Source organism: Cavia porcellus, unplaced genomic scaffold (genome assembly GCF_034190915.1).
Source record: "Cavia porcellus strain 051 isolate PalLab524CR breed Dunkin Hartley unplaced genomic scaffold, mCavPor4.1 scaffold_1, whole genome shotgun sequence".
Taxonomy (NCBI): Eukaryota; Metazoa; Chordata; class Mammalia; order Rodentia; family Caviidae; genus Cavia; species Cavia porcellus.
The window spans coordinates 171,283,860-171,306,962 of NW_026947484.1; the positions used below are offsets into that span (position 1 = coordinate 171,283,860).

Genomic DNA, 23,103 nt, shown 5'->3' on the forward strand with positions numbered 1-23,103 from the left:
CCAGAGCTGTCTACATCCTTCCTACCTTCCTCCAGGTGGGCAGCATCCTACAAACTGCCTTTCTGCCAAACTGTCCACGAAGGCTTAGTCACTTTCTCATTGCTGTAACAAAACACATCTACAACTAAAAACAGGAGAGATTTATTTTGGTTCAAAAGTTTTACAAGTCAGCCCTTGCATGAAGGGATGATAGAAGGTGCTAGGCAAAGGAAATTTGTCACCTCATGTTGCAAAGGAAGGAAAGAGCCAAGGGAAGAGAGAGCTAGGGATGGAGGCTGCTATATTTTATATCTAGAAGACTCAAAGCCTATGTGCTCATAGATGCCGCCTTTTGGAATTGGGTAGGTTTAGGTTGTATGATGCTAGGATTAAGGATGTGTGGTCCACTGATTAGTTTAACCTAGTCCTGTGTATGGATGATGGGAAGACGCACTCTGGGTATGGGTGGCACAACCCAAAAGGCTTGTATCCCTGGATGGCATAAAAGGGAAGGAGGCTGGCTGCTTCCTACCTTCTCTGCCATGGACTGCTACTCCTCCTTGATGCCCTTCTGCCATGCTGCCCTGTCATACAGCCAGCTGACTATGGACTGGAACCTCTACATAATTTGAGCTGAAATAAACTTTCTTCCTTTAACCTATTGGTATTGGATATATTGTCCCAGTGGTGAAGAAGTAACAAAGAGATGCGGTGTACCTGTACCAATCAGAACGCCAGTAACCTGTCTCTTCAGAGCAGGCACTATCTCTTAACAGCTCATCAGCTGTAGTTCTCCATAATCCAGTCACCTTCCAAATACATGCAGCTTTGGGGCCCATTTTAGATCTAAACCATAACAATGTTATTAATTATAATAGGATTTGGATCATTTAACCAACTTTGAGATAATTTGCAAAATAGCCATTTAAATCCTGTGTAGGAAGCAAGTATCTAAAATGCCCTTATAATATTTTTTAAGAAAAAAGAAGAAGGAAAATACAAAAATACACACATTATATGATTTTAAAGTGTGGAGAGTGAGGGGTACACATCCTTATTACATATTTCAAATATTTCAGTGAGTGGAATGAAGAAAAATCAATACCCATGCACAATTTGTATTCTAACCAGAAGCAAAAATTAAAATAATAAGTGCAATAAAATAAATCTATTTATCTGTTAGAGGGTGATTTATGCCATGGAACAAAAACCAAATATAGGAGACAGAGAAGTGATGAAAGTGCATTGGCCACTGGGTAGGAGTGCAAGATAAAACACATGGAGCACAGTTAAAACTGGAATTTCAGGCAATGGGTAATTGAGATAGATAGGACACATTTAAACCCTAAATATGGGGAGTATTCATTGTTTTCTACAGTCCAAATTTAATTGGGCGCCCATATTTTTTATTTGGTGGACCTTAATATGAGGTGGCTGGTGGTCAGGAAGTTGAAAGGTAACATTTGAGTCACAAGGCTGTCTGAGCAAAGAGAATTCACACTTGGATCAAAGAAAGTAAAAAAAGAAAATGTAGAGCTCCCTGGGCGGTGGGATCAACGGATTTGTTTTTCTTTTAACTTTTCAGTGTTGTCTAAATACTGCACAACAGCAATGTATTACTTTTATAATAAAAAACAGATTACAATTCGGTGAGCTGGATCCTTTATATGATGATCTGACAGGGGCTGGCATGTCACCTGTCTTCTCAAAAGCCTTTACTCATTCTCATAGCTTCTGGCAATTTCTCAGGCTGCCAGCTGTCCTACCTACAACCACCCGTGCCCCATCGACAGAGCACCAGCCCTCAGTCCACGCAAGCATAAATGTTTATATATAAGGCCAGCAGCATTCACACTGCACAGCCATCCTTCAGATAAGATGCTGTCCCCTTGGGCATGGCTTTTTCAACACAGGAAGGTTACTTTCTCAGCTAATCTATTTTAAACAAAAATTACTTGGCGATGATACATTAGCACAGATCAGAGAATGACATGTGAAAAGTTACAGTGAAGTAAACAGGTCCACCAGCAACATTTCAAAATTTATTTTTATATGACTGTGATTTTTAAGTAGGGATGGTTATTACTATAGTAATAAGCAAAATGTTATAAATAAATATATGATTAGTTCATTTTGTGGGAAATGAAGTATATATATTCAAGCAAATTTAATTACACTTAAAAAAGCAACTGAGGGATGAATTGCCTTATACTAAGAATGCCATGGGGATGGCCTGCTATATTCTGTAAGTGCCACAGGATTTTTCCTGGTAGCTAAGACAATAAATGATAGCTGACATACCCTGGATCTACATTTTACCTTCACCCATGTTACCTCTGTCTTACAGGTAAAAGCCTGGGCTGGCCAGCTCTAGAATGTATATATGATTTCATTATGGAAATTTTCAAATGCATGCAAATACACAATGAATATTCAGATGTCCTTCAATTTATTGTGGTTTTATGTTCTGATAAACCCATTGTAAACTGAAAATTTTATAAATGGAGCATTTGGTAAGTACATAATATTTGCCAAACACCCTTTCTTACTAACAGTAGCCTGTAGAGTATTGGTTATCTTTCCTCTTAATCTGATGTCTGCTGGGAGCTGAGGCTTATTTCTACTGCCCTGCATAGAGAAAAAAAAAATTCATATTACTAGCCCAGTTAGATCTAAATTCAAAATAGAGCTTCTTTTTTTTAATTTTTTTTTATTTTTATTTAAGAGGAAAAAGAGAAAAACACAAAACAAAACAAAGCGGTGTAAGGGTACACGTAATACAGAACTACAAAAAAAGAAAAAAAAACATAACAGCAAGAAATCACCTGTTAATAGATTACATATTATCATCTTGAAAATAGTTGCTCAAATCACAGTATCAAAGAATACAAAGTGGACATTCAAACAGGGAGACTGCAAACAGCTGTGTTCAATGATCCAAAAACATTGATATAGTCAGCTATTTAACACCCCTAAACACACTTGCTGTTATATCCGTTAGAGCTCTTTTTTTTTCCCCCTCTCTTTTTTACAACAAAATTCAAAATAGAGCTTCTACCGAAAGTGCATGGCTTTTGCACCACGATAAAGTCAAAAAGTGTAAGTGAAAGCATCGCAAGCCAAGGGCTCTGCAGATTTGCATGTGCCCATTGCTCACCTAAAATCCTCTCACCATAAGGCCAAAAGCTCATCTGTTAATCAGTACTCACAGGACTGCATTGTGTTTAGAATCTGCCTGCATCCAAACCCTGGATTCTCCACTTCCAGGCTGTGACTCTATGAGCATGTCTTTGTGCCTCATCTATGAAGTGGAGCACAGTTGTCACTTTGCATGTTGGGGTCAAATCCTAATGGTACATTTTGCTCATTGTTTGACACATAGCAAACCCTTATTATTATTATTGTCAGCTGAATGTCTTCTTCCCACTCTAGTAAAAGCTGCAAAAGAACTACAGTGACTGGAAACCACCAAACTAGACTGGCATGTATTTGGTCAAGGTCCGTGAAGTAAGTGGAAGGAAATGTTTTGAGCCACAGCCCCAAAGCTCCACCATAGGGCTAATTACCTCTCAGCCTGAGTTAATAGTTAGCACTACTCAAAAGCTTTTCAAACTATAAACAGTCTTTAAGAGAAATGTATACTAATGCAAATGTCAAGGTACCATTGCCTACTGCTAGCAAAGTAAACTGAACAATGAATACATTATATACATCAATGCCAGGCATTTCGGTTCCAAGAATTTTGCTTTGATGTCTGGAAAGGCCACATAATTATTTCTAGGTGGACTGCAATTGCTTTGTTTATGCAAAGCCAAGCTGAGAGCTGAATTCTTCCTGTATTAACCCCTAGGCCACTGGTACCAAATGGAATTTGAAGCCAAGAATAGGAGTAAAATGACTAATAAGATTAACGATGCATTTTCTGTATTTGAGCATCTGCCTTTGGCACAGCTGGGTTCAGATCACACCTTTGCCTTATCAAGCTAGAGCAGGTCACATCTCATCTTGGAATCACTGTCTCCTCTGTAAAAGAGAAATACACATAGCAATCATAAGACTCATATGAGACTGAATGGGGTTTAGAAGTTTCTTCTCCTCTACAGAGCATTATCATGTTAGCTTCTGTTCCCACTTGTCTGCAGAGTTTAATGTATTCTCATTTTTCAGATGAGAAAACTGAAGCTCAGAGAGATTATGTGACTTACTCAGCATTGCGCAGCTGTGTTAGAGGACTAAATTTTAAGTTCCTGTTATACACTAACAAAAAAGAGCTTTGTTATGTTTGTGTTATATTTGCCAATGCCCAAGTTATATGACCATTTCCTTTGCAAACTCAACTATTTTCTACAGCCAGACACCTTGGGGCACCGACCACATTGTTAATAGCTGTCTCGCTGTCATACTGTTCTGTATTTGCCATCTTCCTGGGTGACCTGATTGATATATTAACTATTGCTCCCCTCTGCAAAGGGAAACAAAGGTCTTTCTCATTCTTTAGCTGAACAAGGATTTCCTCATTTCCTGATCCACACCCAAAAGCCATTCACTTTGTAATTGCTCTTTCTACAAAAGACTGTGAAAGTTTTAAGCCAGTTACACAACTTTGCGTACTCGAACTACACTGTGCCCCTGGTACCAGGTTAAATAAAACAGCGCTGCTTTATCTTCAAAAAACATGTCTTGCCCCATTTTTTGACACCATTTGGGGGGGCTTATTTTTGGAATACAAGAGTTCCATGTTCCAGCAGACCGTTGTATGCCTATGTGTTTGAGTGTCATTTATTTAAATGTGTATAGAGGCAAGGAAATATATCCTCCTGGGCCCTGTGTGTGGACTCCAATTGCCTACAATGCAGGGGAAATGGGTCTTCTTGATTATATCATACAGTAAGCAGAAGATTTCCTTTAACTACCATGTTGAGCTATTGCTAGCAATTTAAGATGTTTATGTGAGTCCCGGGTGGCCGATCATCTGGGTGGCAGGTGCAGTTAGAAGCAGGGAATAAGAAGGGAGTTTATTTATAAGAGGCCAGATGAACTTGTCAGTCAGCCCAAGAAATGGAACTGTGAAAGAACAGGAAATTAATGATTGTGCCCCTTGGCATAGACAGGCACTCCCGTGCTGGGGGTATGATTTGCTGGCTGTCAGCACATTTCTTGCTCTCTCTGCCTGCTTGCCAGTTATTTCTGTCAATAGAAACTCCATTCAATATCTCAGAAATGTTGATCAATAAACTCAGCACTTGCTGGCTGAAATGAGCTTTAGCATTATCTAGAAAAGGAGGAGGAAAGAATTAGATGCCTTTCCTTCTGCCAGCCCTGCCTCTCTCCTTCCTGCCGGCCTTCCCGCCCTCCCTCCCCTCCCTCCCCTCCCTCCCTTCTTTTCCCTCCCTTCCTTCCTCCCCTTTTTTGTTTCTTCCCCATTTATTACATCAGTCATATATCAGAGCTGGCTCTGATCCCTGAGGATGGACAGGTAAATGCAAAATGAGCCTTGTGGACAAATAGCACCTTCCTGTGTCACAGGAGGTGTCTCTGTGTGGAAGGATTTGGGTACCAAGCAACAGGACGGACCCATGACAGTTCAGCCTGGGTAGGTGAAGAGAGGTCTGTGACTTTGGAAGGCAGGTAATAGAAGAGCAGGGCCCTGAAATATGAACAGGGGTCCACCTTGTAGGTATAGGTGAAAGTTGCAGGAATATCGTATCCAGAGAGAGAGAGAGGCAAAGACACATAGAGACAGAGACAGAGAGAAATAAAGAGATAGAAACAGAGACAGAGAAACACAGAGAAGGGGAAGAATTGACATATTGCGACTTTCTGCTTTTCTTTTGCTGCCTCCTGTTGCTCAGTAATGAGCCCCCTGGTGGATTTTAGTATCGTTACCTTAAGCAATGGAGAAGCCAATATGAGTAACATAATAGGCAATTTCATAGCAAATGTAAAGAATTTACTGAGCATCTACCTTGTGCCACTCAAACTGCCGGGTTTCCAAGAGCTGTGTGTTGTAACTTCCAGTGATCCTGGTGTATCTGACATGTCTATGTGTAGTAGGCTCTTAATGAATAGTTATTTTAGAATGCAGGCCTGACATGTATATATGCATTACTGCTGATCTCATGCCTTGTCAAAGACAAATGAGTTGATGTGTATTCTGTTACCTCTACATGTTAGTCAGAATTCTCTCTTAAAATTTAAAGAGGCTCATTTCACTAGTTGCTCAAAAACCTCTAGTATCTTTGCTTTACACTTAAAATGAAACCTAGAGTCCTTCCTGTTACTTTTAAGACCCTTTGTGAGCTAGCCCCTGCTGATTTTGGATCAGCCAAGCCTTCTCCTGCCTCTGTGCCTTTGCACCTGCTGTGTCTCCTGCTGTGCCAGCCTTGCTGTATCCAGTGCTTTCCTCCTGCCTTTGCTCTTAGGCACATCCTCGGGAGTCTGTTCTCTGCATCCAACCCAGAGTGCCTGGCTGGTACTCAGCAATCATTGAACTTGTCATGTAAGGTTATTGATGCGCTTTTCAAAACAGAGTCTAGAGCAACCTTATGAATTGAGCATAATGTCCCCATATTCAGATAAGGATTTTAAAATGTAATTAACAGTAACAACATCAACAGCAGCAATTTGCCGAGCCCTTGCTCTATGCCAAATGCTGTGCTAATCACTCCGCACTCATTCCCCTTGGTTTTCTCTATCACCCTCTACTTTGATGAGCGTATGGATGGGGCCTTCCCAGACCACCTTGCTAACTAACCCTGCACCTGCGCCCAGCTCTCCTCACCCCTCCGTCACAGTGCGTGTTTAACTTGTGAGCAGCCTAACTCTTCATTCTTGCTTGCGTGTTTCACAGCTGCCACCTTCCAGTAGTATGTAAATGTAGCAGGGAGGGACAGAACCCTCTTACAGCCCACTTTCTTTGCTGTACCTAGAACAGTTCCAGGTGTGCACAGAGCCGCAGTATCCACCATTTTCTTTTCAGTTGCTGAAACACCAATTCATTCCCTACCAAAGGAAAAAGCAAACCAAGCAGCATGAATAACACCACGCTGCACATGTGCTCTTTATGTACCGGCACCACCTCCTTCCCCACCCTTTCCCCTGCCTCCGGGTGGGTAAATAGTGGCTCTGACTAGAAAGAGATCACAGCGGCCCTGGGGCACATAATTGCATCTTTCTTCACTTCTGCCTCCGGGACTTTGTACCTGTGTTTCCCTCTTGTTTATTTCAGATCTCTCTGGCAGGTTCTGTGCTTGCGGTCTGATAATATAGACAACAAGAGACCAGAGGCCCTTAGGAAGTAGAGACCAGGGAATGAGCCCAGAAATAAGGAGTCTGCAGCTTCCTTGTCTATCTCAGCCACTCCTTTGATGTAAGAAAAGAAACAGTTTTCCTGCCCACACCTAGACCTAATATTAGTACCTAGATGGTAGTAGTAGGTATTAAACAGATATTTGATAAATGATTAAATGAATGAGTGAATAGATACATACCCCGATGAGTGAGCAGAGTCCTGTTAAAAATGGGAAAGTTGAGTCAGGAAAGGGGAGCATTTATGTCTACCTAAAATTCACATATTTAACTCCTAATCCCCAGTATTTCAGTAAGGGACTGGGCTTGAAAGAAAGGTCTTTAACATAGTCATAGAGGTTAAGTGAGCTTGTTGGAGTGGGATTTAATCCAGTATTATTGTTGCCCATATGAAAAGGGGAAATTCAGTGGCGGACATGGACGCAGGTAGGACATAATGGACATGAAGGCAGAGATCATGGTGACGCATATACGGGTCCAGAACTCCAAAGCCACTATAAACTACCAGAAGAGGAGAGAGACCCAGACAATAATCCTTATAAGCTTATAAAAAGTGGAAATTTGGATACAGATTAACACAAGGAAGATAAATTGGCATAAAAAGAGACCATCTAAAAAGCACAAGAAAGGTATCAGAATAAAATCAACCCTGTGAGCATGTTGACCTTGGATATGTTAGGCTGCAGTGTTTTAAGGAAGTGTTTTCCTGCCTAACCACCCCTCTGCATGACATTGTTGTGGGTGGCCTTGCAAACTAATATAAGAATTGGATGGCCAAGGCCTCTCATGGTGGCAGGAGAGCAGGGATTTGCTCCACTTCTCCAAACTTTCAGATCCAGTGTTTTCTCTTGTACTCTTGGCTCCCAGCTAGCACAGATCTCCAGGCTGAGGCCCTGAGGTTACAAGGTTTGGGTTTCCAGATAAAGGGCTGGATGTGAGACTAAGTTTACCAAGAACTGCATTAAAACTGACCTGTAAGTACACTCTGCTTGCTTTTTCTCTTTCCTCCTGCTTTCTGCAGGCTCTTTGGGATGGAAGCAGGGTGAAGGCAAAGATCTCTCTTTCCAACACTTCTACCCTCTACTGATCTTCCTCAAGGGGCCCAAAATAGTCCTCCTTCCGGCTCTGCCCACCCAAACCTCAGTGTTTTCTCTTGACACTTTGCTCCCAAAAGCACAGAATCTTTGCCAATCTTTTCTGTGAACAAAACTCAGAACATGCTGTTTCAGATCTAAATGCTCTAAAGTGTTTCTTAGTGGACTGTAGTAATCAAGTCCTATTTACGCCATTGTTCTGCTAGAAACCTCTGATGGCTGACTTATGAAAACAGTCTTCAAACCACAGCAGCAGTTTCCTATGGGCACCAAAGTAGCATCTCGCTTGAAAGGGTGCTTTGAGTAGCTTCCATAGGGTAGAAGTGCGTGAATAAAGAACAAATGACTTCTGCATCGTAAACCCAGAGTCCCAGGAGTAAACATCTGACTGGTCAGTTGTCCATTCACCTGCTCACCTGTGAGAGGGAAACAAGATGCTCTAACTGACAAATCTTTACTGCTGGGAACCCACTGCTGTTTGAAGGGGAATCAGATATCACATAAACCAAATCAAGGATGTCCACTGTGTGATCTGTCCTCACACATCAGCTCCAGTTAAATGTAATCTCCTCTTTAAAGTCCTTCTTTTTCTGTAGCATGTGCTTTATGTGTTCATGTCAATGTAATTTTCCCTCACTTTTAAAAAATTAATGCTCTAACAAACATTTTCTCCATATAATTAGCTATGCTTGTAAGTCATGATTTTAAAATATCTCGCAGTGTCTCATTGTATAATGAGCTGTCATATCTGTAAACATTTTCACATCGTTGGATAGTTAGACCACTGCCATTTCAGGCCCATTATGGACAGTGCTGTCATGAATGGCTTTGTGTATACACCTTCGCCTTCACCTGCATTGTTCATTTTCCTCTAAGGTTTATTGCTATAATCACTCGATCAAAATATATGAACACATCTGAATTCTTGATCCATTCTACAAGACTTATTTCCATAAATTTTGGCAAATTATACGCCTATAACTGGAATAGGAAAATAGCATTTCACTACCCCGCTCAGCACTAAGAATAATCATTTGACAAAAATACACGTTCACTTGATGAATGAAAACTAACCTCTTCTTGTCAAATGGATGCAAATTAAGATGCAGGTAAGGGTCTGGAAAATAAGTGGTTTTAACTCTAGGTCTTCAGTTCTCTGTACTTCTCCCCCTCCTCCTCTATCTGACTCCATTTTTCCTTCTCACTCTCAGTGCCATCACTGATTTTTCTAAACACTGTGGTTATTACTGTTGAATAAATGTGTATTTACATAGTGCAACATTTCAAAGATATAAAAAGTTTGAAGTCTTTCTTAAATCATGTGTTACTGCTGCCACCCTGCCTCTGACATCCTCTCCCTCCCTGACCTCCTGCAGAATTTTCTCTGTTTCCTTGTGCTACATCTTTTCTACTTTGTGAGGCTTCTGGCTTTGTGAGGCACAGAGGTCCTGGCTTATTCCTCTCTCTATCTCTGAAAGCTTACAGCATAGGCCAAAGCACAGTAGGTGCTTAATAAATAGTGTTGTTATAATGATGGATAAATAAATGATTGGATAAGTATTTCATTGTTCCTAAAGAAATCATCATTTAAGACATTGACGACCTAACACTCTTGTAATTATTGATGATCAGTGAGCAATTACCTGGTGATTTTCACCACATAAAATTTCATTAAGTTGTGCTGTGGATAATCCTAATACTTTCACTTTCAGCAAGTGAGTTAACTAACTAATGTTTAATTGCCATAACTCACTATCCACTACTAAATATTTTAACAAGTGACTGATAGACTAGAAGCAGCCTTTCTGTGCCTGTGGTTTCTGTTTTATAAAATGATTCTTTGTAGGCATGTAAAGATGTGTTGTGCTTTTCAAAAGCTGGAGTCTGTTGGGAAATTGAGCTCTCTTCTAACCTGTACACACCATGCAAAGGTAGCAGCCACTCAATTGCAGAATAAGAAGTACAATGAAAAGTAATTTACCCTGGTTAGACTTTGTTTTCTTTACTCTCTGATCAATAATGTCGATGTGCTTTAATGGACTTATATATTAGTGTTTTCATATTAGTGCTGAGAAGTGGGTGCTTCAGCCTCCATTTGATAAATAAGGAAACTGAGGTCAGAAACTGAAGTGACTCTCCCAAGTCCAGCTCAGATTCCTCTCACTTGAATCCTCTGTGCTTTCTTATGGTCCAGGCTGGTCTCTTTCCATGCCTTCCTTTCCTTTGTTCTCACAGTACACACACAGCAATGGAATTGTGACTTCTCCTTGTACTTGCACAGCATTGATGCACATCCTTCAAAATTCCTTGATCTGTGCCTCCTTCTCCTTGAGGATTGATGGCATATGGTCTTCCCTGCTCCCTAGGCATGTTCTTCTGTAATGCACTTGTGTTCTCCATCATATTTTAAGCCACTTCCCTCCAGGGGCACCCCTTACCACTACTGTACCAGTCACGTCAGGCTCCTGACACTGCCCAGGAAATCCCAGAGTCTGATTCCATGCTAGCTATGCGCTTTGTTGAGAACTCAGTTTCTTCTTTTGTAAAATGAAAACTGCAAGATCATAGACAACTGTAATGCCTCCCCAATGATGTGCATGCCATCAATTTGAAAAGGATGCACCTTTGCAAAATGCCTAAGACAGTGAATGCTGTTCTCACTGATACCAATTTGGCTGTTTGTAACAAAAAAAAAAAAAAATCTGTCAGTGGTCCATTTTAGTGTGTCTGCAATGCCTCTCCACCTAAGTACAAGTGCCCTGAGGACAGAGGACTTCCCTGCTCACCCCCACAGGCTTAGATAATACCAGGTATACAGCAGGTATGCCACAAATATGGCATGAATGAAGAATGAGTTTCTGGCTCAAAGAAAATAGGAATCTCCACACAGTCCAGAAAATGCAGCAGTTTCTCCATAGGGATCAGGGCAGCTGGCTATCACCTGACCCCCTCTCTTTGGGAGATCAATGAGAACCAAAGAAATCTGAGGAAGCATTAAGTCCTAACTATTTTTCCAACATGGGTATACTGAGGCTCAGAGATTGAAAGGGGCTTGTTCATAAACACTGTGAGTGAGTGTCAGAGACAATTTTGAATCTATGTATCTGGATTCTGAATCCAGTTCTCTTTCCACTATTTTTACTCTCAGCCAGCTTGATTATGAAAATTTGAAGATGACTGTAAAGGTTTGTCCAAGGATGTCCATGCCTACATTTCCTACAAGGCTTCAACCTCCTCCCTTCCTGGATCTTTGCTAAATTCCTACCTGCAGATCTATGAGACCATTACCATAATCTAGGTAACTATCATATCCATCATCTTCAAAGTTTACTGTGCCCCCTTTTTTGTGTGTGTTTTATTTTCCTGGTAAGAACACTTAATTTGAGATCTATCCTCTTTACAAATCTTTAAGTACACAATAGACTGTTCTTAAAGATGGGCACTTTGTGGTGCCGCAGCAAATCTCTAGAACTCATTCATCTTCCTTAGGTTCTTAATAGGTAAAGTGTTCAACGCGGGCTGTTGTTTTTATTTTTCTTTATTCCAAAACTGTGTTCTTATTATTACCTCAAGGGGAAACATCTAAAGGGTGAACCTTCACCTATGGAAAATATGATTCATTTAAAGATCAACTTAACAAGAAATTTTGAGCCAACTCTTTCTTTAATTCCTCAATCAGTTGTGTTATTTGTTTGTACATCAAGCTATTCACTTAAATTTTCAAAAAGTATTTGACAACCCTAGTAAGTGTCATTATGCTAAGCCTTAATGCAAGGTGCAAGAATTCTTGCCTTTAGATGCAGTTTACTGGAAAATTAAGATCCAGACTTGTCTCTTATCCACCCCTCTTCTCTGCTCAACTGCTCCTTTTCTTCCTGCATCCTTCTGTGATTACACAGTACCTTCTGCAGGCTAGTACTTACTGTGGAGTTGATGTGTAAACTCACGTGGTAAGAACTGCCATTCATTTCAGGATCGCATAGGAGTTAAAACCTCCTTGAAATGGAGCTCAGTTCAAGTCTTCATTACCTATGTGATTTGAAGTAAACGTCTTCACTTCCCTCATCCCCATTTTTATACCCATATTGTCTGCCTGTAAATGCTTCTCTTAAGAGGTTGCTGTGAGATTGCATGCGGTAATGCAGGTGGAGAACTCAGCATCTTGGCAGTCATTTCTTGATCAACAATAATAAAATAAACTCACTGTTCAGTGAGGCTCTGGAGAATGTCACTAACTTAACAAGGCTTGGATGGATGAAAGAAAGCATAAATGTGCAAAGACAATGGGGATTTGTCAGCAGAGTAAGTCAGATATGCACGGGCTAAGGAGAGGGTTAGAAAACTCAGTGGATGTCTTATACCCAACTCCTCCAAATCCTCAGACTGTTTTGACATTTATACACTGTAGTGTTCACTGTATGTTATTAGGTATTCCCTCAGGAGGGAAGCTGGAGCTGGCTAGCTCTCACCTTTGCTGGTCATGGGAGCCACCAGTCAGCATGTTTCAGAAGCCAGGCTGGCTAGGACTGAAAGCAGAGGAAGCCCTTGGCAATGTGAGTTTGAAGCAGGCAGGAGAAAAACCCTTGGACCATCTTCTGGGTGATGGACTATAATCCAATTGTCACCACATACTACCTCAGTGTTCATTATCACCCAGGTTTCCCCACAAGGCACCAAGGAAGAGGTGATATGAAGAGTATAAGATGAGGAAGAGAGCCTGGTGCCATCGTTTGTGATAAAACCCAATTATTAAGCTTTTGGATCCTGAATCATCTTAGTTTGGAAGTTCAGAAAGCACAGTCTTTTACAAGGGTTTTTCTGGAAAGCAGAATGGCGAACTTCAGAGCCCAGTACTATCAGAATACTGCTGTGGCCAGAACACCTCACCTCCAGGACACCTCTTTGAAAATCCCCAGGGTCTGAAGGACAAGTATCATCCACCAGCCTGGAGAACTGCAACCCTTCCAGGAGGTTCTCCACAGAAAGCTACAAGCCTGTAAACAATTTCTTCTCCCTGAGCCTAAGATTTCACACCTGTAAAATGAGGTGGTGAGATCTGCCTTGTCAGATTAAACCAGAAAGTGTCACTTGCAACACAGCCTGGTGCCCACCCCATGCCTCCATAGTGGCCGCGTGGTCTATTTCTGCATCTCTGGTTTTTCTTCCTCTGCTCCTCATTCAGTGCCTGTACTTATGCTTTGCTCTAACCCCATCCTCCCTTCACCTCCCTTTCTTATTCTTCCTTCCTTTTCCTTGTCTCCATCTTCCTGCAAGACCTAGAAAACCTTCCCCAATCTCACCAGGAAGAAGTTGTTTCTTCCTCTATGCCTCTGTAAATGTCCTCTTGGCTTCTTGTCCTCAATCTTTACTTTGTTTGGTCTTCTCTGACTGTGCACTTCCCGAGAGCTTGAGTCATGCATATCTAACAAAGGTCCTGGCACTCGAGAAATTATAAAATGCATCCCCACCATGGTACATCAGCAGTTCCAAGTGTGGTTAGCTCCAATACACATCTTTTACTCTAGGGAGAGGAGGAGATAGAGAGGAAGAACTAGTATTTGCATACTTGCATAGGTGTATTACCTTCTTTTACACAATTACTCAGCTACCCATGGAGGAAACACAGCAATGAATGTTTACATATGACAAAACCGAAGGTCAGAAAGGGGACATCACTTGCGCGTGGACAAATCCCCTAAGGTTTTAACATTTCCCCCAAAGCTACTGTCTGTTTTCCTTTCATCACACCACATGTGTCCCTCCAGGATGTAATTATATTCTTGTGATCAGAACTGAGTTTTAATTTCCTGTCTCGTCTTCTCTGGACCACAGCTTCTGATTACATTCACAAAGGGGCACATATTCAGTGGAGGTCCTTTTCCGGAAAATTGTCAGTCTAGACAGGAGCTCTTCCTGGGGTCCAGTTTGGCGGCCCATGGAGTCACATATGAAAATAATACATCTTTATGTTCCCTAACTTCTCAATGGAATGTAGATATTTCTTTCTCCTACAAACACAGTCAAACAAATATGGATATGGAAACATTACCTGTGACTTCATCACCAATAGAAATTACATATGGCTTGATATCCTATTTCTTTTGTTGCAGAGGTGTTAAAATATAGTTTATGCTCATCACTACTTTGAATTTATGGTTATTATTACACCTGCTCCTAGATTTTTTATTAAATGTGCCAATAAAGAAACACATATATTATGATATTATAAGTGGCTTTTTGAAAAGATTTTGATAAATGGTTTCTTTTGTAATGCTTTTGCATTTGGCTTCATGAATACAAAAGCAGGACCCTAAGAAATGGGTCTCAAGCTTCACCAGACTCACAAAGGGAACCTGGGCACTAATGTAAGAATAGCTGTTTCTGTGAGGAAGACTTGAGGACTGACAAAAAGCTTGCTCTTTTTAGGAAGAATCACTTCAACAGTAATAGAGAGCATATTGGTCTTTGTTTTGGACTCAGTGCTTTGCACAGTGTTTCATGTGCCCATTCATTCATTAATTCATTCAATAAAAATCTGGCAAGTGCCCCAGGCACTGTTTAAGCCTCTGAACTGCAGGACGCTGACAACGCTCCTGCCTTCACGGAGCACTTTTTATTAGTTCTTTATCCTCAGGTACTAATATCTGTGACTGATATATGAAGAAACTGAGGCTCAGGGAGGTTGGATGAGTCATTAAAGGTCTCTGATCTAATAATAAAAGGCAGGGCTTGGTTTTGAGCTGCAGGAATCTTCATAGGGACATGCTTGTGTTTATTTCTGGTGTCCTTGCTGATTGAGGAAGTCCCTTGATTTCCTTAAGTGTAAAATAATGGGAATAAAGACTACTCTCTCACTCTCCATTCTCATATTTCTACCTTATCTTTGAAATTGACATCTGACAGCAGCTATCAACCTTCTTGGAAAGCCTCACAGAAATCCAAGCTGGAAGGGCCCTTAGGGATCACCCCATCATTGCACCAACGTGGAATGTGAGGCCCAGAGAGAATGTGGGTCACTCAGGGACACACAGCAGAAGGAGGCAGAGCTGTTCCTGAGCCTCCAGCATAATGCTCTCCCTGCTGGGGAACACATGCCTGGTGGGGGGCTCTCTTGGCTCACAGCAGCCCCTATGCCACCATGACCACCAGGTCTCCCAGGCTCCAGGTAGCAGGCACACTTCCATCTGGGGGAAGGATCTCTTCAGCCATAATGAGTTTCTCGCTGAGATGAGAACCATGGGGAGCTGTCCATGACTCTGCGTGTGTATTTCATGAATAAATAACCTCAAGTCTCAGCATTTGTCATTGAACTTTTTTTTTTTTCTTTCTTTCTTTTTAAAAATAATGATGAGACTTGCAAGGGGTAGGAGGGAGGTTGGATGAAAAGGAGATTTTCCATTACTGAGCAGTCAGAGCAAGTACAGAGAGGAGAAATAATGGCCCTGGAGATCAGATTGGGATCTGTGGTTACTGTGTATGTGGAGAGGACACAAAAATCACCCCCCCCCCCTCAGAAAGCCATGGCATGGCAAAACCTTGGCAGGCCACAGCCTGGTTGGCTCAAGGAAGGCCTGACACTCTCCAGGGAAATCTGTCCCCACAGTACCACCCCCAGCTCCCTAGATTAGATTGGTCCCTCTGCCATATGCTATCACAGTGCTCTCAGTATTTTAGAGCAATCTCCACAGTTTGTAATTATAGACTTAGATATAGATATAGCCACAGACATAGATAGAGTTACATACATACAGATATAGCTATTGCATAGCCATAGATAGGCATGGGTTTAAATATAGACACACATACTGTGAAGAGGTAGGCACATGCTGGGCGACTCTTCCATTAACTAATCACAAACCCTAGAGGATAAAGTCCGTGTGTGCTTTACTTAGTTTTTGCTACATCTTTCAGCCTATAAGATAAGTGCTGGATAAATATTTGTTTTAGGTTTTGTTTGTTTGTTTTCTTGTCTTTTTGACATAGGGTTTCAATATGCAGTTCAGCCTAGCGTTGAACTCACTTTGTAGTCCAGGCTGGCTTTGAACTTGCAGAGATCCTCCTGCCTCAGTTTCTGGAGTACTTGGATTGCAGGCATGTGCCACCATGCCTGGCCTGGATAAATATTTGTTAAATGAACAAAATGCATTTTCCAAAACATCTCTGCCCTTTGTGGAGCATCCCAGTTTGGTTTGGTGGTAATGAGGAGCTTTTTTATCTTTTCACTTATTAAATCTCAACCCACAATCCTGCATGTTGAATATTATTGTCTTTTTTCCAAGACACACAATGGACATCAGAATCATTTGTTTGTTCCCAACACCACGCAGCTGATAGGCCTTATCCTTCCCCTCCTCCTTTCCTCCAGCCCCAACCTTATTCAGTGCACAGCTGCAGCATGCCCAGTGCACTGGGGGAGGTAATTGAGAAAGGCTTACAGCGTGCAGGAAGTTACAAGCTACTCAAAGACCCAAGGCACTCACAGGAAGCTATGAGACCACTCTGCATGGCAATCCATATTCTCCACCTAAATTAGTGCAAAGTATAATTGCGACAGGAAATAGAATATGAAGTGTCAGCTGCAGTGCCAGTCCCAGAATCTCTGAGTGGGGAGTAATCTTGAGGAGAGCAGGTCTCTGAAGAGACTGGAGTTAGACACTCCCAGGAGCGCTTCCCTGTCACAGAAAGGCTCACTGCTATAGGTGCCACCTTCTACATGCGAGAATTTGTATCTTTTAAATAAAATAATATGGATAATAAAACAATCCCACAGGGCAATGGCAAGAATTCAACGAAATAATCCATGCAGTGGATATTAGCTGTCATTATTGTTATTATCATCATGTCACTGTACATTTCTCCCCTAGAAGGGTGACTGTGCACAACCATCACGGGAGATGGACAGCCCTTCTCAGTCTTTGCTCCTCCACAGGCCAGCAGAGGGAATGGGAAGCAGCATTCCCATTGCAGGAGCGCTTGAGTGTGAGGAAAGCTCGAACTCACTTCCCTGTGCCCTGTGCCAGCTCACCTGCCCCTCCCCTGGAAACTTTTCATTAACTGATCCTGGTAAAGCTTATATTGCTGGGTTAATTTTTCCTGCCTCCTCAGTGCATGCTATAATGCATACATTCCTACATCTCCCAAGAAACAGTCCAGTGCCCAGAACAAATTGCACATCTCTAAAACATTTTAAATGAGTAAATGAAGCACATAGGTCCTCTTTTCTATATCATCTTGCAACTCTGAGCATACCTCTTGCAACTTTGAGGGACACTCAGACAATGCTGTTTGTTACCAGTTGTTAACACTTACCAACTGCTAGGCATTTAGCATATATAAATTATTTCTCATGTTAACTTTGATAGCTAGGTATTAATATCTATGTTTTTCAGATGTGAAAATGGAAGCTCAGAATTTAAAGGACTTGCCTGAAACCTCAGTGAGTGAAGCTGGGAATCTGCCACATAGCTATCAGGCTCCAGACATATCTGCCCTTTATCTGTTATTCTACATGGTAGCTGGAGGAATTGGGTGCTGAGAAGGCTCATTAGACCCTAAGGCAGATGGGCAAGAGGAGAATCTGACTCCCATTAGAGTTGTTGCCATCTTTGCACTTCCCCTAGAGCTCAGGAAACAAAGTTGCTGATCGTTACCAGCAAGTGATTAGTGTGTATCTGTGGGGGGCTTGTCACTCTCTCTGCTCTCAGTCATCCTTTCACACCTTTCTGTGAGTGACACAGAAGTGGCCTGGTGTTTATTAACAGCGGGTCATGTCAGCATCTGTTCCAGGCTGCCCTGTCTAATGCTCACCCTGTGCAGTACTCAGGCTGACTGGGCCAAATGGAACCCCATGACACATGTGCGTGTGGCCAGGCCGATAACGAGGGAACGCTGCCTTACCCAGCTCTGCTGGGTCTGGTTAACTCCATTTTGAACTGATTATTGTCAGAAAAAAGAAAGAAGAAAAGGAAGAAAAAAAAGGATGTATGAAGGAAGGAAGGAAGGAAGGAAGGAAGGAAGGAAGAAAAAGAAAGAGAAAGAAAGAAAGAAAGAAAAAGAAAGAAAAGAAAAAAAAGAAAGTATAGGAGAGGCAGAGAAATATTTAGAATCATTTTAGACACTGTCTGGAGTTAGGTACAGGAAGAGGGTACAGCGAGAAGCCAGAATAATCATCCCAGTACTGGCATGCAGTAAGTGATCAGTTATTTACTAAATGAAAGCATGGTGAAGGAGTTTGCTTTGGGTTTTGCAGTTTGGAAAACACATTGCTGCATATTATGCTGTTGTGTCCTCATAATCATCTATAGGGCTGGAGCAAGATAGATGTTATTTCTATTTAAGAGATGAGAAGATGAGGTTCAGAAGGACCGTAGGAAGGAGGATGTGGCTTCTGGAATCAGAGATCCCTAGTTTTTATTGTTGTTGTTTTATTTTGATTATTTTAAAAAATTATTTAAGAAAAAATGATACAGAACAGGAAAACAAAAAGGAAAAGAGACAGCTAAACAACAAAAACAACAAACCCAAAACAATAACAGTATAGGTTTTCAAAACAAGGTGATAGGAATTGGACAATAGTTGTAATACTGCATATTGTTAACTTTAAAAAGGTTGCTTGGATTACCAGATATAGACATGCAAAATTGATCTAATCATATGAGTATTAACTGTTCTTTTCCAAGAACTAACACAATTAGTAGCATAATCATGTTAGCTAAAGAAAGGAAAAAGACATAAATTTATGTAAATATATAAGATCCCTAGTTTTAAATCCTAACTCCAACTCTTCAGCCTTTTGTGGCCTTAAACCCAAAGGAAGGTTGACTTAATTCCTTTGTTGCTAATATAACAGTCTATACAGGCTGAAAACCTTACAAAGAATAGAAATTTATTTCTTACAGTTCTGGAGCACCGTCAGGTTCATTGTCTGGTGATTCGTTGTCTGATGAGCCCTTTTAGAAGAACACTATTGCATCCCCAAAGTTTCCACACTCATGACTCGATCACCTCCCAAATGTGGTACCTGTCCTTGCTGTTACCTTGGTGACTAAGTTCCCATGAGGGTTTAGGGTCCATCGTAAAGCTCTCACATTATAGTAATGTTCTTTTAAAAAAAAAAGAGGGGGGATACAAAGGTACACTCAAGAAGGAAGGCCCTGTTACAACACAGGCAGGTACTGTTGTCATGAAAATGCAGGTCATGGAAGGAAGGGGAGCCCAGAGTTGTCATGATCCATCAGAAGCTCTGCAGAGGCAAGGAAGGGGTCTCTCTGTAATCTAACAGAAGGTCCACGACTCTGCCAGCACTTTGCTTCTGGATGACGTCTCATCTCCAGAACGTGACAGGATTTCTGCTGTCTTCAGTCACTCTCTCTATGGTACTTACAATAGCAGTTGTGGGAGAAGAGTACACTGCGTTTCCCCTTTTATTCCAACATAGACTGAGGCAATTGTGCACACCAAAGCATAAGCCAGAAGTCAGAAACTGAAGGTTACATGAAGAATGCACAGACTTAGGACTTCCGCTTTGTCCTCCCCTAAAGCAGACAGAAACTAGATATGATGATTTCTACTGGATTTCCTATAAGGAGAGCTGTCCTACCCTGGACACAGAGCAGGTGTTGACATTTTAGTGCAGCATGGAAAAAGCACAGAGCTGGAAATCTGGCAGATCTGTGTGCCCAGTCTCCACTGAGACCTGCCAGCCCTGGGCTGTCCAATGAGAAGCAAACGCTGAAGCTCGAAGAGATGTTATGAAAATCAAAAGCAGTAACCTAAGAAAACCCAGCACATAGTACGTGCTCACAAAATCATAAATTATGAAGATGATGGTGATAACAGAGACTCATGACAAGGCCAGGACTCTCGACTAGGTCTCCTATGCCTCTAAATCTATCAGTTCAACTGATCTCGGCCCCCATGCAGCCACCCCCTACTATGAGGTAGCTCTAAAATTCATAAGATGACAAACCCTAGACTCAGGCTAAGACGGTGGATTGAGTCCCCAAGTTACGAAAACACCACTATCTGCCTTAAAATCTTTTTCTCTTTTATTTATTTATTTTTTTTACATTGTTCCTGCATGGTTTATCTCCTCAGTCACTGCCCAAAGGACGCTGAGAAGTTGTAGGAATATGCAGGCGCAGACACAAGGCCCAGCTTCTTCTCCAATGTTGTGGAAAGGGACTGTACATCACGGGGCAAGAGTCCTATGCTCCCCTGTGCCACCTGGACAGAGCCCGGGGTTCTCTTTTGGTACTTAGGTTCTTCATTTCCAGGACACAATCAATTATCCTGGCTTACTAACAGCCCCTAAGGATAACCCCTTAGGTCAAGGGACTGTTTGTATTTCGTGTAGTTTTTCTTTTTAAGGCTAACAGTTTCCTTATTTTATACATTGACTCATCTCTGAGTTTCCCGAGACGATATATATATTTTTTTGGCTTGTTTTTCTCGTCTGTTTCTCTCTTTTCTCTGTTTCTGTTCTCGCTGTGATCTTTTCTACCTAATATCTAGTCCTTCACTTTCATTTACTGTCTTTCTGTCTCTAAATCCCTTTTCCCTCCACATTCTTGCTTTTCCTTTTCTCTTTATTCTTACACGTTTTTCTGTATATCTAGATGTTTCCTACTATAATTTCCTCTCTATTCCTTTATTCCCACTCTGTTTCATTTTGTTTCCTTTTTGTATACTTCCTCTCCTTCTATTCCCCTGTGCTTCAGTCTCTTATGAAATTCCTCTATGGGTGTCTCTCTCTCTGCTTGCCTACCTGCCAGTCTTTCTGTTTGTTTATCTGTCTCTCTCTCTATATATATTAATCTTCTGATACCTCTTTGTGTTTCTGCTCCTGTTTCTCTTCTTTCTTCCTAGCATCCTCCATATATTTTTTTCTTTTCTTGCTCTTTCATTCCCTGATTGTCTCCATCTCAGTCTTTATCTCCTCGTCTCCTGTTCCATTTCTTATCTCTCTAAAGGTGTTAATATTTTAATACCCTTAATGTCTTCCCCAGATCCTCAACTCTTTCCATGATTCAAAAGTGGCATATCTCCTCAGAGCTTCATTTCAGGAGCAGTTAATTCTCTCTCCTCATACACCTGTCACCTTGTGTCACATCGCTCTCTATGAAGTTACTATGTGATGGATAATCAGGCAGTGCTCTTTGCACATACTCTTTTGTCTGTATCTTAACAGCCTTGGGTATGAAGGGTTTGGAATGGGAACTCAGAACGACTGCAAGGGGGAGACTGTGGGCAGATCCTTGGTAAAAGAACTGGTTAGTGGGAACTGTGTTGGTATTTTTTCATGTTTTCTTTGCATCATTTAAAAACATCTACCTAGCACAATTCTTCTACATCCTCTGCCGGGGACTAAACAGAGATGAGTAAATCTTGAGCCCTTGCCTAGGAAAGCTTACAGTCTCTCCGAGAAACCAGGCACCTAGTATTTAAGATCAATAAGGTAATAGATTTTAAAAATGTGCTCAAAAGGAGAGGAATTAATCCTAGTGAGGAGAAGTAGACAAGGCTTCACAGAGCAGGTGCCAGTCAGTTCTGTGGAGGTAAGACCTGTTCAATATCCCCTGTACATAGAACAGTGTGTAGTGTGCAGTAGGCACTCAACAAACTTGTACAATATATGAATGAATTGAAATATTTTTCAGGAGTCATCAGGGTTTCATCAGGAAGAGAATTCAGAGATGGACACCCCAGACCAAAGGAAGAATATGATTAAAGATTCAGTGAGATTCATGAAGGTATAGGTTGCATAATGGTACTCAAGTTTCAGATTGTGTAGCACTTTAGATTTTAGAATTTGGATTAAAGATGCTCAACAGACAAGGTCTATGCAAATATTCCAAAATCCAATGCACTGCCAAGTCTGAAGTCTGAAACACTTCTGGTCCCAGGCGTGTTGCATAGCGAACACTCAAGTAGTAATGCTGATCCACATACCACTTCATATCCACCCATTCACAAGCCATGACCGATGGCCCACAGCTTTGTTTCCCATGGGGCATTGGCTCCTGCCACAGAGAACTGCCTCACCCAAGGTGCCTGCTTGTAGACAGCAGCCTTCAGCCAATGACAGGTTTATGTGGGCATGAAAAGCTCTGGGTCACTTAGCTTAACTTGGGGCAACTATAAAGCATCACCCCAGCTCTAGAGGGACAAACAGGATCAGTTGAGTCTTCAGATCCCCCTTGCAAATATTTTTCTGATCCTTTCAAGGTCACTTTGCACAGATGTAACTCACAAGGTGGTTCCTCCACAAACCTCATGTACACTACTGCATTTCAGAGACTGTTCTCATGGGCACTAGATCTAAGATTCTGCATTCCAGGAATGAAAAAAGGCATATGACCAGAGTGTAGAGAGTATGAGAACAGGGTAACTCTAGTTGGATGGGTATCCAGGGACCAGATTATGAAGATCCTTGAAGGCCAAGAAAATTAATTTAAACCCATCTGTAAATACTGAAAAGCTGCTGATCAGGGAAGTATCTCCTTAGATCCTGGACTTACCAGGTTCACTGGTAGTCGGTATGAAAACATGGAAAAGAAAGGGATACGATTGGAGGCAGGAAATCAGTTAGGAGATTCAAATTTGGAGCTCTAAGCCCAAGTAGCGAAATCTGGGGGGAAAATTTAAAATGAATGATCCAAAGACATTTATGAGCACTGTTTCCCAGATTTTCCTGCTATCTGTGTTTATACAAGTTCTTTCA

At 41.5% G+C, this 23,103-nt stretch overlaps 1 protein-coding gene and 1 pseudogene across 4 annotated transcripts in view; one reads left to right on the forward strand and one right to left on the reverse strand.

The window, feature by feature from the left end:
• Astn2 (astrotactin 2) overlaps positions 1-23,103 on the forward strand; it is a 911,846-nt gene that overhangs the window by 481,366 nt on the left and 407,377 nt on the right. The window lies entirely within an intron of this gene.
• LOC111754309 (small nucleolar RNA SNORA73 family) lies at positions 20,448-20,634 on the reverse strand (annotated as a pseudogene).